We start from the raw sequence: 14,902 nt of genomic DNA, 5'->3' as shown, positions 1-14,902 counted from the left end.
AACGGCCTTAAAACACTTAAATAAAAAACAAGCTTTTTCAGCTGAAAGTAAGGAGGAACATTAAAAATTAAACGAACAGAAATTATTACATATATGACGGTGTTTCCCCTTTTCAATACCTCCCTCATAGTGCTAAAGTCTTTTAGTACTTTTAAAAAGGTTCTTATTGTTCTAGTTAAACGAAGCTTGTGTTTCAGGAGTCATTCTTAAAGAATTGGAAAAAATAATCAAACTTTAGCATAAAGAGCAAGGTATTGAGAAGGGGGCAACCACTATCTCTTGATAAATTCAAACAGGAAAGGTAGTTCAATAAAAAAAAGAATAATAATTTAATTATCTTTCGTTTGATGATGTTTTTCGTTTACCCATTTCTTTTAAAATATTTAAAGGACTCCTAGACCCCTTCGTATGGAAAAAGTTGCAGTAGACATGTTACAGGGGGCTCACTGGATCGGAAATTGAAAGTTCCAGTGCCCTTTCAATAGTTGAAAATTATCGGAGGGTAATCAACCCCTCCCAGCCTCTTTTAGTATGCTTTCGCTCTTCATCCTCCTAATACATTTGATCAAAATTTTGAGATAGCCATATTGTTGAAAATAGTCCAAAGGTTCAACAACTTTGCTTCCGAGGATGACATGACTCGCAACAGTCCCTGGAGCAAAGGCTGTAATTTTTGGAAGCTACCTATTCTTTGCATATTGGTTTTATTATTGGGATAAATAAAAGTTCAAATAGGGATAAAATCCTTTTAATAGACAGTGATGATGATAACAGTGATAGAAATTCACAAATATACCAGATATTTAGGTCACATATACAGTGACCGTCAGTAGTTTTACTACTGATGACGGTCACTGTATATGTGACCGAAATATCTGGTATTTTTGTGAATTTCTATCAGTGTTATCATCATCACTGTCTATTAAAAGGATTTTATCCCTATTTGAAATTTTATTTATCGTCATGGAAAGGCAGTGTGGTCTCCGAAATTATCTACGTTTTATTATTGGGAAAAGGGGACGAGCTTGTTTCTGGGTCCCCGAAAAGGCGAAGGGTACTAAGGTGATACTTTCATGGAATGTTGAGGGGGTGTTGAAAAAAGCTGAAAGACGCTATGTGCATACTGGTTGTTACGAGGGCGTACCTCCAATGTTGTAGAGACGGCAGAGGGTATTAAGTTGAAAATTCTATGGCGTGTTGAGGAGGATGTTGATCTAAATCAAAGAGACATTATGTGTATCCAGATTGTTAAAAAGGTATATGTGCAATATCCCAAGAATGACTAAGGTTATTAGGTTGAAATTTTCAAGTGATATGGTGGCGAATGCTGAAATAAATCAAAAGATACTAAGTGCTCCATGTTTTCACAAGGGCGTATGTGCAATAGGTCAGAATGTCTAAGGGTGTTAAATCGTATTAATACTAAGAGCAGTAAGGGTATTCGTCTAAGAGTACTAAGGGTATTGAACTAAACCAAAAGACACTCGATGCATCCAGGTTACCAAAAGAGCGTATAAACAATATCTTAGGAAGGGTTAAAGGCAGTAAGCAGCCTTTAGCCCTAGGCTTTCCTTTAAAAAGGGAAAAAAAATAATAATAAAAGGAGAGTTGAGAAAAAATCATAGAGTTTAAGGGTTTAAGGTAGAAGATTAGAAAATGGAGTTTTTAATTTTGGTATATGGTTTAAGTTAATATATTTAATTTGGTTTAAGTTAAATATTTCGAACTTTTAATTAAGTGTTTGATTTTAGAGTTTAATTAGAATTGTGAGATTATAACAGTTAGCTTCAGGATTTGTTCGGTATTTTTAAGTTTATTTATTAGGTAAGATTTAAATCTAATTGAATAGTTATAGTATGGGATTTTATGAATTTTTAGATTATAGATTTTAGATTTGGTTATTTTTTTTAATGTTTGTTTGGAATCTAGTTTAAACTAGTGGAATTTATTTTATATGTTGAGGGGGATACGATTCACCTGGATTGTGAAGTATTTGATTTTTGGGAATTGTTTTAAAGATTATTGTAGCTACCCAACAACGCAAGGCCCAAAGAGAGTAGATTGTGTTGAAATGTGATGTATTAAAAGAAATAGTGTTATATTCTTAATTTTTTCTTTTATCTATGTAAATATAGTGAAAAGTGTTTTAAAGTGTTATAAGAAAGGTGAATATATTTTAAAGTACAAAAACGTATATGCATTGTAAATTTGTATTTTAATGTTATATGTTATAGGCCTAATCAATGGGAGCAGCCCCTTCCCGCCATGGGTAGCTAGAATGGGAATTTTGAAATTGTTGTATGGTAAATAAATGGATGGAGAATCGTATGAATGAAAAAAAAAAGTTTAGGAAAAAGGTAGATAAAATGTACTAGGAGAGAAAAAATTATGTATGTGAGGAATTATAAAAGTGGCAAGCTATGGAACATCGAGTAAGAGGTAAGATAGATAGGTAGTAAAGTGAAGGAATAATAGAGAAATAGGGACAAATTAGATTACAAATAAGCAGAGTCTTAGATAAAAAAAAGAAGAAAGAAACAGGATTGATTTTTTTTTCAGGAGTACGAAGGAAACAATAACCGGTTTGATTCTATTCGTTACGTGATGTATCGCCACTTATTATTGAGAAAACAAAAAGAAGAAGAAGCGCAGAAAGGGGGACCAGTAGTAACCTAGGAGCTGATTTCACAAGTGATTGCGTAATATACCTTACCACGGGTCAGCCACCAATTACTACGAACGGTACATGCCTTACCAGACGGGTTTTTCTAGGTAACAGTCATTTTTTGGGGGTCAATCAGAGAGAGAGAGCGGCGGTTACTGCATATACGGTAACTTGATTAGTAATTGGATTCAAATATAAGGAGTAATTTTCATTGTAGTTCATATTAGTAAGAGAATTGAATTCAGGAAGACAATAGATTATTTGATAGGATATTAGTGGAGAAAAAATTATTGGTGAATTTACATTATGGGAGATTAATGATGGAGCTGACAGCAGCAGCAGCAACGATATACAAATACCAAGTGTAGCTGTGGAAATAATCACTGGCTGTAGACAAAGCCTTGAATGGGACAGTATGTATGCTAGATACATGATATCATTAAGCAAATTTAAGCAGGAGGAGCAATAATGTTTTGCTGGAAAAGTGAATATTCTCCATATAAATAAACTTCAGTCAGCATTAGATGTACTATCGAAATATATTGATGAGTACAAAATGCATCAGTGAATATTATTATTGTAATTATGTTCAATAAAATTGTTTCTAAAGCAATGGTATTTTTTTCCGTTCTATAGTAGACTAGTATATATTTTCCAGAGTACAAAAGAAATTCTGGTTAATCTTGACTTGGTTGGGAGAGAGTTAGGATTCTAATAAATGAATAGATTCGAGAAAGATCGAGTCACGAGGAATATAGTTCTGATGGACAAACGGTTGATTTTAGATGATGATTTTCTAGAGTTGTCTATTCAAAGGAAGATATTTTCTAGGGGAATGCTTGTTGGTATAAGGAAAACTGATTCTCCATCATTGGACTATTGAATAGGACTTCTACGTAGTGGTCGAATTTCATTTACCCGGTTTATTGATTTATCGATCACAACAAAGTAAAATGATGTTGTGGATATTCTTTTAAACATTAGTTTAGAAATTTAGGACTTTTTTTTTCATGAGAAAGATGGTGCTCAATCATAATTTACTCCTCTGTTTATCTTTATCTAAGTCAATTTTTGTTGCTGCTAGCTCAGTTTCATCGTGGCAGTGAGTTTAAACACATGCAAAAATGTTCCATATATGTCCGATATGTATGTACACACTGGGTAGCTGATTATAATCATATGAGACTTGCACAATGTTTGATGAGCATAATAAAAAGTGTAGATTATGCAACCCGTGTATATTGCATAGAGGATATGCTGTCCAAATTAAAGGTTGTAATTCCTGTCTTCAAGAGGTGTGCGACTCTCATCCTAGAGGCCACATATTCTCCAATTGTCATTATGATAAATGTAATCAGTGGGAGAATACATATCCCGGTATGATTGGAAAGAATCCTAACCGTGATTTTAGTTTATTACTACGAGATTGGTATCGTCATGGTTTTAGATTTTTCTGGGAGGAGGAACCGGGTCAAAGATTCAACTGTTGGAACAACTAAAGAATATGGTTTCTACGTCATCATTGTGAAGACACTGGGTATTATGATTATAATCCCACTGATTTTTATTTGGCTGTGACGGAATGTGATTCGACACTTGATGACACTGCTTGTAAAATTGCTTCAAATAAGCAAGTTGAAACAAGTGAATTCTATAGAATGAATGAGAATAGTATCATTGACTATACAAAGAGATGTGACAAGAGTGAAGTCACACTCTACTGTAGAAAATGTGACCCTGAAATTGCAGTACATCAGGATCAGTACAATGTTAATTCAGATAAGCTACCCACACTAGTTTTAGTCGACAAATACCTAGTAGTGGATGAAATATAAAGAATAGAAAAGTCGTTTTATCATCTATATAAATATGTTTTATTAATAAAAAATTTGACGTACATCCTAATAGAATTTTATTCTTAGGGCACTAAAATCAATATTATATGAGCTTGTAAGTATTTTATCCACTAGAAAGTCATTCAATTGAGGTAAGTCAACGTAGATGTTGAGAAACTGCTCGTAGGTGTAGCCACGACATCTGAACATGAAAAAGAGTAGTGCATGAAAGCCACATGTCTTAGTCGTTAAATCCTGTACTCTTCGTTGATTTTGAATAATGGTTTTCCCACTGCTTTCAATAAAGATGCTGTTGTATGGAGCGTAGAATTTATACGGTAGGCCACGAGGATCAAAAAATTCAATATTCCTCGCTGTTTGAAAGATGTATAGCCAATGACTGGTCTTCAAAGTCGATGGACTGCTATTAACAATGATAAGGGTATTGTTAACATTTGGAATTTTTTCAATGAAGTCCAAGGGTATGCAATAGGACTTGTACTGGGACGTGTATGGATTCATACTAAATACGTTGATTATTTGGTTTGTGTTCATGGTGCTAGGTCTAGTAGAGCACTGCCGTCGGGTTAGATTTCGCAATAATTTTCAAATTGACTTAGTGATATTAGTATGATACTCTCAGTCAGAGCATTGGCAAATGTACACTCTAAACGTACATTCCCTGTTCGTACTATGCTCATATCCTGTGTGCCTGACAAGTCCAAAACAATAACCCCATGATTTTTTGAACACATTGATTCGGTTATTCTATTTTCAAATAGTTGAGAGTTATGATCTAGGGACTGCATGGTCAACTCCTACAGAGTTCTATAGGATTTTTTGTCAAATGATAGAGTGTACAGTGGAATACCATTCACTTTGCACACGAGGCTAGATAGACCAAAAAAATTAAAATCGTGGGGGGATTCAGTGCAGGATCCAACGGCACTATCACTCTTCACAAAGGCCAAATCCAATTATGATGGGATTTCTCCATTGATAAATAATGAATCGCTATAGCTACGAGAGCCAGTGGCAATGTGACGTTGAGGAGTGATCGTAAGGGGGGCAAGAAGTTTAATGTTGTTACCATTGGTTCTTAGCTTTTCTAATGCCAATGCAAAAGAGTTCACAACTTGTTGTTTTCAGAAATGAAGAATTGGCGATGTGATAATGACATTTGAATCGGGAGCTACAGAAAGTGTTTTTCTCAAAATAAAATTCAACGGGGCCATCTGTAGCCTTATGTCAATCTTGACATTGGGGGGTAGCCATTGGGATATATTGAATGTCTCATTATTTAATTTACCCACTAGATGACACTCCTGGAACAGTGCGGTAATTAACTCATCGTCAGTATCAACACCTGATCGATATTCATAGCCCAATAATTGTCCTCTCAACTCCTTGTAGGCCTTTGGCGTCATCATCATAAATTGTATTTAGCTTGAATAGTTTGATAAATTATTGCTAGTGCTCACCAATGTTCCATTAATAAATACATTAATTTGTTTGAATAGGTTGCGTAGAATACAGTTTTCATAGGAGAGACCATCGCCGGCATTTGGAGTTGTGTTATCTGACTTTTTCTTCACCACAACATTTAAATCAATAAATGTTGACGACAAATCAATGAAATAGTATTCATTGGAAAATATTTGAAAGTGTACATTTTCCTAGAGGGTTTGGTGGGGGTGAACTTGTTCATAGTAGCCATACTTGACACTGACATCAACATTTTCAGCATTGAATAGATTCAATGAGGAACTAATTAATGGATATGATTCCTTGTGGGGGAGATAAGTCATCTTAAGCGAAAAAATCCTTCTTTGTTCTAACAATCTTCTTCTTCTTCTTCTTCTTCTGCTTATTGGTGTTCATTGTATTATTCCTCAAAGTCCTTGTTGATGTTTTTTTCTTCCTGCCTGGGTCAAGACTGATGAGTGAATGACGCGAACGCATCATTTTCAATTCCTCCCCATTTTGTCGGGATTTTATTTGGTCACCAACGGCTCTTGCTGAAGATCTAATATTTTCCTTAACACTCTCCTAGAAATTCTTGCCCAAACCCCAGTCATATATTGTAGAGGCAGAAACATTCAACGCAGCAGGCACAAGATATTTTCGGTCAAGGGTTAGTGCAGAACGAACTAGTCTAGCAAACCAGCTACCAAGACCATAGTCAGACATTGTAGTACGCCCCTTGTAGTAGTCCAATCCATTGCCTATGTGACGTGGACTCAAAGCACCAGCGTAGTAATCGATATCGGGACAGACAAATGGAATTCTCCTATTGTTCATTTTAGGTGATTGTGCTGTCGTTGACAATGGGTCGAAAATGACATGTAATCACTGCTAAGCCTTTTGCTATTGCTAGAGGATCACCCAATTCACTTCTTAGTGTTAACTGACAGAGTTCCAAATACGAAGTGTTTACAGGAACATACTGAAGATGCTTTATATTATAGTGATGAACAAGTTCATGAGTTGTTTTTCGTTCAAGAACACGTAGGAGGGGGACATTTGAATTACCGACCCTCGGTGTTTCCACAAAGGATGCATAGATATATAAGCAAGAGTCCGAGGCAAAACCAGGTGGATAATCAGCAAAAATAAATTGATCCATCCCTTAAACACTGCCAGAATTGTTCCCATTGATAATATTCCGTTTAAAGCCAAAAATATTTCTCAGATTATCAGTTAGAATAATTGTTTCAGTGTCAACAGGTAAGTTAATGTAAATTTTATATTGTTCCAATGTATAAACAAAATAGAATTTGCAATTCTTGCGATATTAGATTTATCTATTGAGTGTTCGACACAAATTCCCAATAGTTTCTTTTTCGATTAATTTCAATTTGGCAAAAGTATATAAACAAGATTTAAAGGCTTCAGCTTTTTCATAGTCGGGAGAGCCCAACCCGCTACCACTCCAATCAAATGGTAAATCTTATATATTATAGACATTATCTTTTATCAGGATGTCATAGGTATTTTTGAGAATACAATCGACAAGAGCCACTTCATATGCACCGTCAAATTTGATGGCGGGGGAGAGTTTTGTCCAAAAACCACTTTTCGTATTCAAGTCATTGTAGAGAGGATCGGAAACGTTGGACTGGAAATTTACATAGAAATCATGGGGCATTGTCAATATCTTTAACACCGATCCAAGAATCAAAATCAGAGTTGTATCCTAGCCACAAAACAACTAACTGTTTCCTAACCCAGCGAGTATTTGCCTGTAATATCTTTTCAATTCTCTATATTTCAATAGCATTTCTAACTTTTTGTAGTTCATAGTCATAAAAGCCGCCGAGGCTCTCTTCATCTCTGTCATCACGCAGGCGATAAGTTATGGGTTTGGTGTGTAGGATTTTGGCCACTTTAAAAAGTTCAGTGAACCCCGAATAATTCTACTTTTCGAACAAATCAGTTGTTCTATTAATTCGAACATTGTCTCCAACATTCAATTTATTTTTCATATTTTGGACAGTTGAGAAATTACAAAATGGTATAAGGAATATCACGATTGTATAATGATTAAAATGTTGAACTTCAATTGGTGTAGAGTTGGACATTCATCGAAGAGCTTTTTGACTATAAATCCACATGATTTTATCAAGATCACGAATAAAAGCCGGTGCATTTTACAATGAGAAAAATCTTAAAATTAAAAGTCGAACAGTTCTTATCAATCCTTCGGCGATTGTAGCCTTTATAGGAAGGTAACTATGATAGAGACGTTTACTATGTTTCCCTAGAGCTTTGGCTACATGGGGGTTAACAAATTGACTACCGCGATCCGTTTGAATTTTTTTATACAAATCCTGCTCAAGAATACTTTCTAAACCCTGAGCACCTTCAATATCTCTCTTTGATTGTAAGGGACTCGCATATGCATAATAACTAATAACACTGATAGCAAGTAGGATATACTTGTAAGGTGTATTTTGACGTCTTTGAAGCTCATCTAGAGTCAGTAGATCTGCTTGCATTATATGCAATGGGTAAAAGGCTTTAGTTTTTCGATATTGATTGGCACGAAGTCTATGATTTCTATGCAGAGTATAACTTGATTCATTTTGTAGATAGTATTGTGGACTTTTAGTGTGAACACCAGTGACTTTGGAAAGAGTGGTGGGAGAACTTAAACTCCCTGCCTCACCAATATTTTCATAAACACCTTTCAGAACTTCATCCGTCTTGAACGTAAGCATGTTGTGTAACGGCCGCTACCCTAATTTATGCTGGTTGGTGGTGGTAATGATGGTAGTTACGTTGACTTGTTATGTCTTCACTTTTTTTTAGATATCAGCGATGTGCTAGTATTTTTTAAAATTGATTTCAATTCTTCTTCTTCAAGTTAACTTTTTAATGATGCCTATGTTGTTGATGGTGGTATGGATGATGACGCATGTTGACTTATATTTCTTATAATTTTTCTATTACCAATAAGACTTTTGGGTAAGTTTTATGTATTTAGAAAGTTGTATAGATGAGTGTCAAATGAAAATAGTCCTTTACGATTTGTAGCCATGTCACTGATTAAATCAAGTATATTATAGTTTTTGCCTTGAATTATAATCTCTTCCCCATTGCTCTCAACTTGAAGTTGATCTTGACCACTTCCCAAAAGATAAGTTGGGACTCATTTACTTTTTTAGCAATAATAGTGGAGCCTTAGATTTCCAAATTTAAAAAAAAATGAATCCGACTCCCCCTTCTTTAATTGTGTTCCAGAAGACTCCTGAGGGGATGATTCTTTTTTGTGATCAAGCAGCAGCAGCAGTGGGCTTCGACCGATAGGATTTGTGTTTGTCCACTCGGTGAAGTGCATCTTGAAGTAAAAGCAGTTTTTTATCATCTTCAATATTCTCATTGTCAAGGAATTTACTCAGATTGTTCTCAAAGTGTTCGAGGGAGGAGAAAGCGAGTTCTACTGGAGTCGATTTATTGGTTTTAGCCATTCTTACTAGAGAAAACTGTTTACCCGTCCTGCAATTATTGACAGTAAAAGTGTGAAAAAGCTACCGCCCGCCTGAAGAATTCGTTTCCTTTTAAAATTCCTTCCTTTCTTTTTAGAGGACACTGTACGTACACTGGAACGATGTTTCTTTGCCTGTTACTCAATTACTTCTAGCACTTGAACATCATCCTCGGTCACATTTAAAAAAAGTTCGGATATTAGATTGATAAAATCATTGTAAATACTGTGTTTGAGTATTGCTTTCCTAAGTGGAAGTTTTGAAGTGCTTAGAACTGAAAACAAATGTCTATTTTCATTTAGTTTCTTCAGTGTCATGTTAGCAACTAATAGGTCTTTTTAGTGTTCACGGGGAGATATACTGTAATTTCATTGTCAAAAGTATCTTTGATGACACGCAGATCCTGGGGTGCATTTTGATTAAGATCCAATAGGGTGTACCCATAGGTTTTATTAGTTGCATGATTGTATGCTGAAAACAGAAGTTCGTAGGCTTCTGGATAGATTTGCTCATTGATATTTATTACCGAGCTAGAATCACGAACAGTTCTGTAGAAGATATAGTAGGTGTAGTTCAATGTAAGTGTTCGCATAAATTTGCTCTGATGAAAGAGATTGTGTAGAACCAGAGTAACGGAAATCTGTTCATGATGAGAGCGAACAGTGAACAGTTGTAGCATTTCCTGGGACCATTGTTCAATATATTCAGCCAAATCGTCAATGATCAACCAAGATTTTTGTTCAATAATATTGAAAATTTCAAGTCCCTGTATGAATTGTATCGGCATCAACCCCGTCGTGGCCATCGCTTTGATTTTAACACATGAATCCTGACAGATACCGCATTAATAATAGATTTTTTTCGGCTTTGCCTAAAAAAATTTATTGTAATTTTTAATTATTTTATTTAAGAGTGTTGTTTTCCCCGACATTGACGGTCCACACAAAAGCGATCTGAATTGTGTTTTAAATTGATACATGTTCCCTTCAAAAGTTCACCTAGACAACTAACTGTAGACTATGGCTGTGTAATGACTAAATAAAGTCCCTACTACTACTCTGTTCAAGAAAAGTAATAATAATGAGAAGAAGAAGACGAATAAAGAATATTATTTTATTTTATTAAACATAAAAAGGTGACATTAATTTTAAAAAATACTACATTGAGAAAAAAACATTAAACATTAATAAAAAACACCTTTTTAATTTATTTATAATAAAAAATACAGCATTTACATAACCACTGCACAGAAAAACACTTAAATGAATACACTTTTTTTTGTTTATTTATAAAAAAATACAACATTTATTGAATATTTCACCTGAAATAATAATAATATCACTATTACGTAAAACTTTTTAAATGTGCTAGTTCTTCCTCCCCCCGGGAATAACCGATGCGGCGGCCGGGGGCGGGCCGGGAAGCGCCGGGCGCCGGGAAGCGGGGGGCTTGCTGCGGCGGGCCCGGTACGGGGGGCCGTGACAACTGGACCTAGATCTGATGTTCCCACACCTAAACCTACATTGTAAATTTTTTGCGATAAATAAAAAAAGAATTTAAAAAAACACCCCATTAGCCAAAAAACCCTTTAACCTAAGTTATACTTTTTTTTTAATGAAATTAATATCATTTTTCTATAATGAGTTGTTTTATTTTATATACGAAATAAAAATTTGCTGTAATTAAATAGTTAACGTGTGGTAGTAACATCACACCCACCACAATTACATAGAATTTATGCGATATGGACGACTTGGCGTTTTTCTCAGCTCTAACTGTTTAGTTTTTAAATTGTAAAGAGCGAATCGCCATGACTTTCGCCCTTGGCATTAAACTACGTTCCACACAGTTTCTATACACACTAATGTCGAAATTATTTTTTACAAAGTTTGTAGGTATCCCCTTGCAAACTTGTTTGATATCCTTGCCGGGCGATTTCGCAAAGTATACCTTAAGAACAGGAAACACACCCCTGAATATCAGATCGTTAACCGTTTCAGATTTTAGCATTAACAATTGATTTGTGGACTGGCGTTTGACTAGCTCTGGGTAGAGGGATTCGTCCCAATTAGTGTATTACATTCGTGAGCTAATGTACTCACCATTTTCCAAATCATTCAATAGATTTTCAGTTTTGACTTTTAACAGGAGTGAGTCAGTGTCCCCGTAATACACTTGAACTTGTCCCTCAATCGGCCACTGTACCTTGCATACATTATAATAAAATGACAACAGGAGTTTCTTGGATATTTCAGTTATTTCACTTCCGCCTGCAATATTTTTATTTAGTACAATATTTCTTTTCTTGCGATGTAGGAGCACCATATTAGAGTCTATGATTGTGAATGATGTGAAGTTTGGATCCGCAATGATTCGAGCACAATCTTTGGGGTTGGTAAAAATGTCAGATCAACTTCTGTGTCGTACGCTCTCGCAAATTTTAACGAAAGCTGAGTTCAAAATGAGTTTAAAGACTTCTTTTTCAACTTTTGTTTTCGCTTGTGAATGCTTACTGAAAAAGGTGTCACTAAAAATTTTAATGAAAGGTTTTTGATAAAATTTGAGGGCTCTTTAAAACTTTGGAACTTTGAAACCGCTGGGCATCATCTATCTCAATATCACGTGATGAACGATGATATTGTGTTTCGGGTTGAGGTCGTAAATTAGTTTTTTTTTTGAAGGTACCCAGTGCATACTTCCGTCCTCTACTAAAGATAAATTGTAGGGGCTCAGAGAGTCCCTACCCACCGGTCTATTTATGCACGGAAAAACAAAGTCTTTTAACGAGTCATGGATTTCCATGGGTATTTCACCGTTAATTTCAAAAAATCATTCCCTGTGCTCCAGTTACCTCAACGCTGGCAGTATCGGGGAGATTCTAAGCACACGGATTATCAAGATTTTTACAATTGCCACACTGAAAACAGTAGTTATACATTGCAGATGGGTAAAGAGAATTCATATCCAAAAAAATTGCGTCCGACTTTTCATCGGTGTGTTGTCCACTCGGATCAGTTTTCATGATACGATCCCCGTGAAAAACATACCCACCCCACATTGATCTCTCTACAAACAGATGCTGATCCACATTGGCGATCAGACGTATTTCTTCTTTGCTGATTTTAAGTATCAAGTCCATCACCAACTGGGGGGCGGAGAACTAATAACTTAAATCCAACTCAACTTCCCCATAGATTTTTTCCGTATTTTTGCTTACAATGTTCAGAAGAGTTAGCCCATTACTGCCCAAGTAAAGTTGACAATAATTCCACCCATTTTTACATCCGCCCTTTGCCCAAAACCTCTTAGCAAATTCGTAGTCGCTTGCGGTGCACTCACTCTCAGTAAGAGAATTGTAAAAAGCTTCAATGGGCGGTAGTGACATCTCATCTAGCCTCGAGCCAGATTTGTAATAATCATATGGATATATACCCTTACATGTTAACAAATCATACATTTCATCAACGGAGACACACTGTTTGAGGAGGGGGAAGCTATCAAAATTATTACCTTTCTGTACCTGAATTAATTGACCTAGGTATCTGGGAAAGAACTTAAACTGGTGTACGAGACAAATTTTTTTCGGGCACGTGTTGCCCTCGTCAACTGTTTTCCACATGGAATCTAGCAGCAGTGGCTTTTCCAATTAGTTGGTTATAATATTATATGAAAAAGAACCATATATTCATGCGTCATCTACAACTCCTCCCTTGGCAATGCGGGCCAACGCCGCAAGAACAAACTTTAAGTCGTAATTGGAATTGTGTGTAAAAACAGGTACGAAATATTGTTGTCTAACGTTTAAATTTCATGACTGGTGTGATACCCCTCTAAAGTTACTCTCCCCCGATGGAATTTCCTGCCACATATGATAATGGTCGATCACCTTCCTCCTCCCCCCAGTCCCAACACCCTCGTCAAATTTTCCCTTGCAAACCCAACAAAGTTTACGATTTTTATTAGTAACTCCGTCATCTGGTGATAGGAGCATGGGATGTTTTGTTTAACGAAGGTAAGAAAATGCTCCGTTTGCTGTTTTGATTAGACTGACCAATGCTGAGCGCATGCAGTCTTCACCGTCACTCAACATTTCAACTACATCCAGCACATGCATGGTATTAGTGGAATCTCGGTGCGTATGAGCGTAAGAGACCCCTATGATTTCTTACTTTTTAACAAGATTTGAATTTAACAGATCGCACACGTCTCTCAGTTTAGCTTTGTAATTTAAACCGATCTTAGTGCTCTGTAGGAACGTGTTTTGAAATTTTTTAAAACATAAGATCGCTCTATCTCCGTTTACCGTCTCAACAGCCTGGTATCCATGACGTTTACAGTGTTTCTTGTGATACTTTAACTTTTAAATCTGAGCGAAATCTTGACAGACATGTTGAATAGTAATAACAAAAAACAGTCCACTTTCTACCCTCACTTATAACCCTAATAATATCCGTAGTTGGATTGAAATGACCAATTGAATCAGAGTCTGTGGATGGGGTGTATAAAAGCAACACCCAATGTTCTACTGATTCAATTGAAGGATCCCGCACTGGAAATAATACACTCTTCTTATCGGAATGCTGACCCTATTCAAATTCTGTGTCATACTGTAACACCGTGACACAAATCTTTAAATGTGCATTAGCCCGCTCAAAAATATTTCTTTCATTTAGTGTAAGGGGAAATTGACCATTTAAACAAATAAAATCTACTTTTGGGAACTTTGAACCCTCCCTACCATTAACTGCCATCTTATCCAACTTTTTCATACATGCATCTATTACGCAGGGGTCTATAGGCGGCAATCAAAAATGCATAGTTGAAACACTGTAGCCTTGTATAGAAACAGACTCGTTGTATTCCCAAACATCCTATAAAAACCGGACTATATTTTAATACAATATTTCCAATTCCGGCTCTCAAAAAAAAATTGTTTTAACACCAAAATATATTAAGACTTTAAGATTCAGTTACTAAAACCACAGATCCGCGATCCCAATTGTTATAATAGTCCCCTGTAAAGTTAATACTAATAAATCAATGTAGAAATACCTCCAGATAGTTTGATAAATTCAAGTGATTTTCCAAAAACTTTAAGTGCAAGTATTCCAATCAAATCACAGTCGCATTCTAATTTTAAAAAAATATGTTTATTTCTATTGATGCTTTTAAAATGAACCCCACTCCCCGCACTCTCATTTTTTGTTCAAGATTGGCTCAGAATTTTATCAGTATAGGATTGTGTAATGGCCGAGGGATCTTGTATTATACCCCCCGACCCTAGAGAGATGAAAGGGTCACTGAATTTGACGCTGTAGACCAATCTGTGGTGCAAGGCAGAGTTGGACAAAAAAAATCTGGAAGAAGGAGCACTGTTGCTGTTGTTGTTGTATTACTACTAGTACTACCTTTAT

The sequence above is a fragment of the Artemia sp. Qi Xiang Cuo genome, chromosome 5 (assembly GCF_049724085.1).
Source record: "Artemia sp. Qi Xiang Cuo chromosome 5, ASM4972408v1, whole genome shotgun sequence".
Lineage (NCBI taxonomy): Eukaryota > Metazoa > Arthropoda > Branchiopoda > Anostraca > Artemiidae > Artemia > Artemia sp. Qi Xiang Cuo.
This window is presented reverse-complemented; position numbering follows the sequence as displayed.